Source organism: Gobio gobio (assembly GCF_949357685.1).
Source record: "Gobio gobio genome assembly, contig: scaffold_123, whole genome shotgun sequence".
In the NCBI taxonomy this organism is placed as follows: domain Eukaryota; kingdom Metazoa; phylum Chordata; class Actinopteri; order Cypriniformes; family Gobionidae; genus Gobio; species Gobio gobio.
Genome location: NW_027645721.1, coordinates 91,062 through 101,347, shown reverse-complemented (window position 1 = coordinate 101,347; position 10,286 = coordinate 91,062). Strand labels below are relative to the sequence as shown.

General features: G+C 36.4%; 1 long non-coding RNA gene across 2 annotated transcripts; it reads left to right on the top strand.

Annotated features, from left to right (window-relative positions):
- The first annotated feature begins 399 nt into the window (after positions 1-399).
- LOC307122380 lies at positions 400-8,649 on the top strand. 2 transcript variants are annotated; one of them, XR_013816031.1, is made up of 7 exons: positions 400-588; positions 6,467-6,540; positions 6,770-6,817; positions 6,901-6,984; positions 7,135-7,340; positions 7,509-7,668; positions 7,765-8,649. It is a non-coding gene; the product is annotated as an uncharacterized lncRNA (long non-coding RNA). The 2 variants fall into 2 exon arrangements; XR_013816032.1 differs by lacking the exon at positions 400-588 and having other exon boundaries at positions 6,411-6,540; positions 7,765-8,644.
- Positions 8,650-10,286: the final 1,637 nt, after the last annotated feature.

The window sequence follows — 10,286 nt, the reverse complement described above, 5'->3', positions numbered from 1 at the left end:
GTTTTCAAAACCCATATTTTTCTGAAAAACAAAAATATATTATTAATTATTTAGGAAAAATTCTACATTCATAAGACAAGAATAACTCAAAAGAAGCCCTCTAATATTACCTCTTATAAAGCTGATTTTTACAATATTTGAAACCCTCTCAAACATGAGGTCGCAAAACAAAAAGCTTACAAAAACAGAAACCTGAAAGCTTTTCAATTTCATGTGACTGCCTTAATATTATAAAGTATTTTCTATCTCAGAATTCTTATTTTTATTATTTATTTTATATACAGTGTTACATTTGTTGCTATTCTTTGTTCTACATATTCGGAACTGTACCACAATGCTTTATTATTTTTATTTTTCTCTCATTGTACTTTTTGTATTGTACTTGTCTATACATGTACTAATTTAAATAAAAATAAAATAAAAAAAAAACAGAGAAGTACCTCCACCGGCCGAGAGGGGCAGTATACCTAAAAAAGGCGGAAGACAAACCGGTAAAACATACAGATTTACCAACAGCGGCCGCTCATCACATGGTTTTAGTATTTGAAGAGAGGAGATCAGAAAATATCCTCGACTACGAGCGTTTAAGTAAGTACATGTTTCCTTTTTGTGTCACACAATATTATGTTCATTTTTGATGTATATACCGGTTGGTTGTTTTAATTAGTTTGTTCAGACACGCACGCTGATATAGTGCACAATGCACAGTGTTAGCTAACACGTGCTGTTTCGCCTTTTTTACACACTGAGTTCAAGCATGTTGGTCCGTGTACTTGGTGGCCAACGGATTTTCGTTTTAAAAGGAAAAAAACAAAAACGATAAACGGCTTGTTTCCCAATTTCCATTAGTAAATAGGAAAAAAAAAATGGAAAACAATCCATTTTTCTTTTTTTCTTTTGATATTAAAAGACGGAAAACGGAAAACAATCTCATTATCCGATTGTGTTTATAGATGGAAATCAGAAATCAAAATATGACCAGTTTAAGAGAATGGCTCCTTTATTCGTTTTTTCGTTAAAAAAAAAACGAAAAAACGAGATTTCGGCTTGATTTTTCGTTTTTCGTTTCACGGGTAAAAAACGGATAAATGACTTCAAAATTCGTTTTCCACATGTGGGTGGTCATGAGACGCCCTTTTCCGCTGATTGGTCAAGCAAACCTGAGCATGTGACGTCATCAGCCCTTCCCCAGTTCTGTGTAACAAAATAATAGTCTTCTTAAACTGTACAGGGCATGGGCTTTCTTCTGTGCAACTTAACGCGTTTCACAGAAAAAGTTATATCAGAAATATGAAATATTAATCTGCACCCAGCCTGATTTATTTAGCTGTGTGGAGTAGGCTAAATATGTGTGGTGAAGCTGCGCAAGACAGCGAAGAGCGGGTGTGACCATGCAATGTTCAGACAAGTGTTATACGCAGCAGTCATAACTTTTCTTTACAATACGCTCGGTTTTGGATAAGGGATGGTCATTGCAAATACTGTAGGCCTAATACATATCGGCAGAGGGTGGGTAGCATGATGGTGATTTAAAATTTTACTGTAACTGTAATCATAGCCGCGAGCGAGAGAGAGAGTAGACAGCGAGGAGATGATTGACTGGACGATATAGCGGAGGCAAGCGCAAGATAACTTTTGTTAATAAAAAATATTGATTTGTTTAATGTAAGAGTTTGTCTTTGTTTTATTGTTGTTGTTTTCAATCAAATAGGCCTAATAGTGAACCACAAACTGAGCATTCGTTTTAAAGGGGAATTTCCAAAGATTTTTTATATATTAATGTGAGTATTTTGTGTCATCGTTTTTTTAAATAAAAGTTTAATATAGCCTACGTAGGGTTTTTTTTTATTGTAGGCCTAGGTTATTGGTCACGACACAATAAAGTACTCTTTTCATCACATACCGCCACAGCAAAAACTAGGGATGCACCGATATGAACATTTTGGCCGATACCGATAACCGATAATTCTTAATATTTGAAAGCCGATAACCGATATATTGGCCGATAAATCTAAATACAAATTTTAATAAACTCTGAGAGCCTGATTACAAAAACAAAAGGCTCACCATTAAAAGCCATGTCCAAAAACACTTCAACATAAATCAAACCTATACACTACAGTAGCCTATTTGAACCAGTGTGAGATTCCTTACCTTTTCAAATTAATTTTACACTCCTATGGCCAAATTTTTTTTTTTAACACTTTACAATAAGGTTTAATTTTTGTTAGTATTAGTTAACCAACAATGAATGAACAATACTTCAACAGGATTTATTAATTTTATTTCATGTTAATCTCAACATATTCAGACCCAAAGTTGTGTCTTTTAACATTAGGTATGAACTGTGAATGGACTGTTACAAAACACAAACATTTTATTACTAAAAGAAACAAAGGTTATTGCTCTCTGTTTGTTCATGATAGTTAATGCATTAATAAAATGAGACCTTATTTGTAAAATGTTACCAAAAATTATATTGTCTAAAAAATAAAAATAATATACCTAAATAATGCAAACAAGTAATTGAACAGCATAATAAAGAATCAGAATGCAAGTGCATGAAATAACCTCCGCACAGACGATAAAGAAATGGTTTTAATCAAACCATATTGTTGATGGAAATGATACGAGAACAATAAAAGTGCTAATTATAAAAAATAATGCCTCTGTGTTTTTGAAAAAAAAAATATGTTTAATATTACAGTAATAGTAAACATCTGTAATATTAGTCTAGTCTATTAGGAATAATGTTGCTGTTTGAGAGCGCGCTGAAGCTGGAGAGAATGAACGAACAACCATAAACTGAAGCGCTTAGAAGTTTAATTAACAACTAAACGCATCATATATGAGAACAATCAGATATTTATACAAAATAAATATAATATTACAACTTATATTAGCACAAAATCACGCATAGGTGAAGGGTTATAACTCCTGTGGATGCTCTTCCCCTGTTTGAGAGCGTGCTGAAGCTGAAGATGATCACCGGTACAGTGAAGCGCTGCGGGTTATTGACTTAACGAAACACATCCTATATGACTTTAATCAGATGTTTATACTACAAAAACGTAATATTACGACTTACATATGCTTAAAATGACGCGAATGCACAAGCGAACTTGACTGTGCTGGTCAGAATGCGTTGTTGACGCTTCCCACAACAGCGCGCTGAAAAACAACTAAACCCAGAGAATTCACTAAGTTTTATAACAGAAATATTCTCATTGCAGTGTTATGTATAGGACAGTCCCAGTAGTTATTAATGCTGTGCATTTCTGTTTGAAATGCGCGCGCCGGTACAATGAAGTGCTTTACTGCATCGTTAATTAACTCAACCAAACGCATCCTATATGATATTACATACACAGAATAATAATAAATATAATATTACAACTTACAATGGCACAAAAGGCTGTGAATGCACAAGCAAACTTGACTGTGCTCGTCATGAAGGTGTAACTCCGTGGGCGCGCTCTTCCCTCAACAAACGCGCTGAAACACAACGCTCTTTTACAGCCTACTCTATTCTCATTATCATTTTATGTAGATTATAGAAGACTTGCGCTGCACATGTTGCACATAACTGTATTTTCCTTTTCGAAGTGATTCCAAACATATTTAGAGCAATTCAAACCCATCATGGTGGACAGCGCGTCCGTCTCAGCTGAAGGAAATAATACATTATCTATCGGCTTGACTATATCGGTCAAATTTTCTTATTGGACCGATAACGATAACATCAAAAATAATCATTTATCGGCCGATAACGATATGTTGCCGATATATCGTGCATCCCTAGCAAAAACTGCACATTGCAACCAGTTTCTCAGAAAATAGTTTGATGCGATATGATTCCAAATTTAGGGGGCCAGAGGGGGGGCCAAGCTTGTTGACTTTCAGCAGATAATGTGCAGCCACAAAGCGCAAATGCCTCAGGAATGGTTTGAGGAGCACAACAACGAATTTGAGGCGTTGACTTGGCCTCCAAATTCCCCAGATCTCAATCCAATCGAGCATCTGTGGCATGTGCTGAACAAACAAGTCCGATCCATGGAGGCCCCACCTCGCAACTTACAGGACTTAAAGGATCTGCTGCTAACTAACATTGGTGCCAGATACCACAGCACACCTTCAGGGGTCAGTCCATGCCTCGACGGGTCAGGGCTGTTTTGGCAGCAAAAGGGGGACCAACACAATATTAGGGAGGTTAATATTATTTCATAATGTTATGCCTGATCAGTGTATATTTTCTTGATAAATGCAGGATTAATGTTAACAAGTTAATTAATCATTTGAAATTTCCTCACTGGCACATCCCTATTCTTAACCCTCTATGGAATGCATTCTACCAATTAAATATTTTAGTAGTAGCCTATGATAGTAGCATAAATACTATGATTTCAGTATTTATTTTAAGTGTTTATTGTAGTTAAATTGTATTTATGTATAAATAAATGTCTTATTTTCTAAAAATGTATATGTTAATACATTTACAGAAAAAGCAATATAGTGTTAGCTCTTCCATGTGATGATAGTGATGATGAGTTAGCCATTTTAGGTTAAGGTTATATGGATCTACTTATTTTTGGTTTGCATGACTTCCAAGTATATAAATCTATCAATTTCTAAAAGAAATGTGCATTTAAATAGAAGAGAAAATCATAATTTTATAGATGCCATTTAGCAACGTTAAAGTTGGATATTTTCCCACTGATTAATTGTGACAACACCATAACTTGTGTTATCCATACATTTATCAAGAAAAGATTTGTCAATGACGTTCAGCAGCTGTAGTGGTTATTTTGATCTTCCTCCACTCTTTGAACAAACATTAACATTATTCGTTAACAAAACGAATAAGCAAATTACATGATACACCCGCATACCATGAATTTCCAGCATTACCAGCATTACCATTTTTAGTGAAAATTACAAAACTACAAAAAAATTGTAGGCCTACAATAAAAAAAAAACCCTACGTATATTAAACTTTTATTTAAAAAAACGATGACACAAAATACTCACATTAATATATAAAAAATCTTTGGAAATTCCCCTTTAAAACGAATGTTCAGTTTGTGGTTCACTATTAGGCCTATTTGATTGAAAACAACAACAATAAAACAAAGACAAACTCTTACATTAAACAAATCAATATTTTTTATTAACAAAAGTTATCTTGCGCTTGCCTCCGCTATATCGTCCAGTCAATCATCTCCTCGCTGTCTACTCTCTCTCTCGCTCGCGGCTATGATTACAGTTACAGTAAAATTTAAAATCACCATCATGCTACCCACCCTCTGCCGATATGTATTAGGCCTACAGTATTTGCAATGACCATCCCTTATCCAAAACCGAGCGTATTGTAAAGAAAAGTTATGACTGCTGCGTATAACACTTGTCTGAACATTGCATGGTCACACCCGCTCTTCGCTGTCTTGCGCAGCTTCACCACACATATTTAGCCTACTCCACACAGCTAAATAAATCAGGCTGGGTGCAGATTAATATTTCATATTTCTGATATAACTTTTTCTGTGAAACGCGTTAAGTTGCACAGAAGAAAGCCCATGCCCTGTACAGTTTAAGAAGACTATTATTTTGTTACACAGAACTGGGGAAGGGCTGATGACGTCACATGCTCAGGTTTGCTTGACCAATCAGCGGAAAAGGGCGTCTCATGACCACCCACATGTGGAAAACGAATTTTGAAGTCATTTATCCGTTTTTTACCCGTGAAACGAAAAACGAAAAATCAAGCCGAAATCTCGTTTTTTCGTTTTTTTTTAAACGAAAAAACGAATAAAGGAGCCATTCTCTCAAACTGGTCATATTTTGATTTCTGATTTCCATCTATAAACACAATCGGATAATGAGATTGTTTTCCGTTTTCCGTCTTTTAATATCAAAAGAAAAAAAGAAAAATGGATTGTTTTCCATTTTTTGTTTTCCTATTTACTAATGGAAATTGGGAAACAAGCCGTTTTTCGTTTTTGTTTTTTTCCTTTTAAAACGAAAATCCGTTGGCCACCAAGTACACGGACCCATGTTCTACATGTTAAAATGTATCTAGCTACTGTAGGTAAGTTAGCCAAAGCTTTACATCTAGAAAGACTTAAGTTTAACTTTTGGTGTTTTCTAACAAAACAGAATGATGTATATAGGTATTTAAATTATTTTGTTAGTCCGAACAAGCATGCTGCTAGGTCAGTTTTAGCAAGTGTTAGCTAACATGTGCTGTGTTGCTACTGTTCTTCTAGCATTTAAGGTCATTTATGAGTTATTTCTCTGAACTGCTGTACTTTTTATGTTTGAGGACAATGCAGTTTACTTGAATCACTACACTGAATGAATACATTTTACTGTTCCACATTTGGCTGACCAGTTTTTCCCCCCACAGCATAGCTACTGTATATTCTGTATATAACGTTAACAATGCGGTTTTGTTCACATTTTCTTGCAGATACCTTGACCAGAGCACAATCGGTTATCTTCATCCAAGTGACCTACTATTGGACAATCGTTTTGGCTTTCAAGGTAAATAAATTGTTAGTCACAATGTCTAGTTACTGGGCTATAAGGAGAAGAATATTGAAAGGAGTTGAGATGGACAAACAGGAAATTGCAGATGTTGGAAACTTTAACAGTATGGAAAATTGTGCCTGTAGTTGTTGTTTTATATATATATATATATATATATATATATATATATATATATATATATATATATATATATATATATATAATTAAAATATTTTTTATGTAGATTTCCAGAATGAGAACCAAGCCCTGAGGGAAAGCAATGCACAAGCAGGTGAGAACATGCACTCTTTCTTAAATTTTACTTTTTTGACTGTGATGTAGGTCCAAAATTACCAAATGCCTTTCATTTTGTAGCTTCGGATGACAGCGGCTCACTTCATGAGCAGGTGAAGCAAGTTGGGACAATGTTGACGACGTTTGCTCGTACTGGGCAATCAGGTACAACTTGCAAACAACACCTGTGGTTGTTGGTTTAATTCCCACTGGGGCCACCTGTACATGTAGTAGACCTAGTTGTAAATGTCATAGTTTAGTAGTTGAGGGACCAGGACTGACTGCTTTATTCTTTTATTCTGTGAACCCCTGTAGGTGCAGATCAGACCCTAATGCTGCGACGTCTTGGAGAGTTTGGCGATGTTGTGCGTAGCATGGACAACAAAATGGACACTATGCTGCAACATTTCAGTGCCAATGTGTCTTTTGGAGAGTTATCCCTGCCAGGGGGTCTGTTACTCCCCCTAGACAACCCATTTGGCGTTGCTTGACAACAGTTTGAGGCAGGATAAAGAGCTCCAGTAAGTGTGCTGATTTTGTTTATAATGCTGTAGGGTAATCTAAAAAGTAAAATTTAAGATTGTACACTGCATATTCTACAGTCTGAATCCACAGCCTGTCACATTTTTATATTTATGTATGAGAAGCTTCAGAGATATGTAATTTGTAACACTTTTTTGTATTTTCAGCTTCGGTTTTTGGCAATCAAATGTGGGAGGGACCTAAAAACAACCGTGTGGCGAATACTTCAGAGTATCTTCTCTAATCACCTTTCCATTAATACAACCTGGACGGGTGTAGGGGATAAAGCATGTTTTAGAGACATGTTCCTGAAGACCATTGTTCAAAGTAATATATATAAATATATAAATTTGTTATATATTTAAGTAGATGTGTGTGGCCTTATGACATTCACATGGAATGACAGATCTGTATTTTCTACAGGAGCCATCCGGAAGAACCCGGCAACCCAGGATGCCACTGATGAGGCGGTCCAGGTTAACGTTATGCGTTACCTGAAAGGAGCATCTGATCGTGAAGGCGGAAAAAGACGCCGCACAGCTGAGAGGGACCCACAGCCGACCTCTTACACCTAGGCTGACTACTGACACCTGGAACCCTTTCTTTATCCTGCAGTCAGTAACATCAAGACCCCTAAAGAAGCCAGAAGTTTCAGGCTACACTCACCCAATCCACACTGTTCACTGTGGAAATTACTGTGGAAATTTTTATTCCCTGTGACCCTGCCTTGAAGGCAGCTCCTTGGATAGATATGGGATGGCGAGGTTGTTTGTCCTTTATATAGGCGCACAAGAAATCACTGAAGATAAGCCAATTTGCGCTGCCTCATTCTGGAGGTCGGGGAAAACCGGAGAACCCATAGTCAGGCTTGTTATAATGTTCTGTTCTACTACTGTTCTATTCTTCTCCAGAGCTTTACTCTAAATTATTACCATTTATCCTATTGTTAGAAATGGCTTGTTAAATGTGATGTTATACCTCGATTTATTTGGTATCCTGCACATTCTTTGGTACCAAATATCCTCATTATTTGATATAATATTTAATGGTAATTCTTTTCATCCCAGAGCTGACCTATTTGTTATTAACAAATATTGTAAGTGTTATAATTTGCTTGTAAGGCTGTTTTTTTTTTTTTTAAACCAAAATTTAATTGGAAACATGCAGGTTCTTTAGTAAAAATGTTTTTTGTTATTTATAGGCCTATTTAAGCTTATTTATTGTCTGTTATATTTCATTTATATTATCTTGTATCATTGACAGTTAATGTACTTTGAAATGTGGAATAAAAATGCCAAATGGGAATTTATCTGGTTTGTTCAATTATTATCCATCATAAACTGCATGTTACAAATATATGAATAATAAATAAATATATATTATTTATTACACAATAAGCGGAGGCAGATCGCTCGAAAATAGCGTTTGCCTCCGACGGGCCGCCTTTTGGTATAAAGGCGGCGGAACGGCGGTTTGCCTGCGGGCCGGCGGCGGTACGAAGGCGGTAGGAAGCCGGCTGCCGCTTGCCGTCAAACGTGTTTGCGATTACGCAATTCTGACGCTTCTACAGCCGCCGGATCACCGCCGGTGGTCCGCCGACTCATTGCTATCTGGGGCGCTGAATCATTGACGTCAATCCTTTGAAGTTTAATATAGCGATCGCTATCACTTGAATGAGGATGAAGACACTTTATGTTGAGTTTATTTATATCACTTAAGTGATTTATATGTTAATTATTATTTCTCTTTAACTGTTCTAGATCAACCTTCCACATGTCCATCTGTGTTGATACAAAGCAATCATTAAAAGGCTATCATCTATCCATGACTCTGAGTTCTCTGACAAGAACACTGTGGCGGTCAGTGCACATTGATCCAGATATATCCTAATTTAGAACAGTTAAAGTAACGGGTTTTGGGTCAAAAATCACAGTTCATCATTCCAGATAATTTACCTCAAGCACGTAACAATGGAGAAGCATTTCCATTGGCTGCAGTCTGCCGGTATTGGCCAATCAGAAAAGTTGACATTGTGCAGCCTTTATCACAAAATATTCTGCTACTTCTTTATTATTATTCATTACATTACGTGTATATGTGGCTATTATATTGTAGAATATTGAGTTGCTAAAATATACAAATCCTTTTAATTAAAAATAAAATAAAATTTAACCTTTTTTTTTTTTTTTTTAGCTGGAACTCCGTCCTCCCTCGAAACCCCTTTTCCACCCCTGCGTGTACTACCACCGCTTTGGAAGAAGCCATGAAGCGGAGGGGCATTAGAATGTGACACCTTCATATTTTGTTTAGTAAACGCCATACAGAACATTTGTTTATGTTTAGGTACTAGAGACATGACTTAGTGAGCCATTGCAGATGTAAGTGTGGATGCTATCTCTTGGTAGTTTTTAGCATGTGTAAAGATTACAGCATATCTGCATACATCTGAACATCAAGATTTTGACATGCCTCTGGCAGATCATTTATATACAGTGTAAACACGATTGGACCAAGTGTGGAGCCTTGGGGGACCCCTACTGGACATTCACAGAATGGGGACTTTGAATCATTAACACAAACACGTTGCTTTCTACTGGATAGGTATGATTTTATAGCCTGGATGCCAGCCGAATTTAGCCCCGCCCACAATTTTTTTTGCTCGGGCAATTCGGTCTGGACTCGCTCCATAGAGGAGTAATTATGCCCGAACAGAAACAGTTTGGACCAATGAAATTGTCAGGGCGGGCTTGAGACGATGATGGACAGATGATCAACAGTAACGTAATCATCCACATCATCGAAGGCTCTTGGGTTGAATTTGCTCTTATCCTAAACGGAGAACTTGTTCGTATATGCATTCACCTTCACTATTTCTCTCAGAAACGATGATCGTGTTGGTAAGTACTCTGTGTATCCTTAAATTATTTTATTATTTTTTACACTCA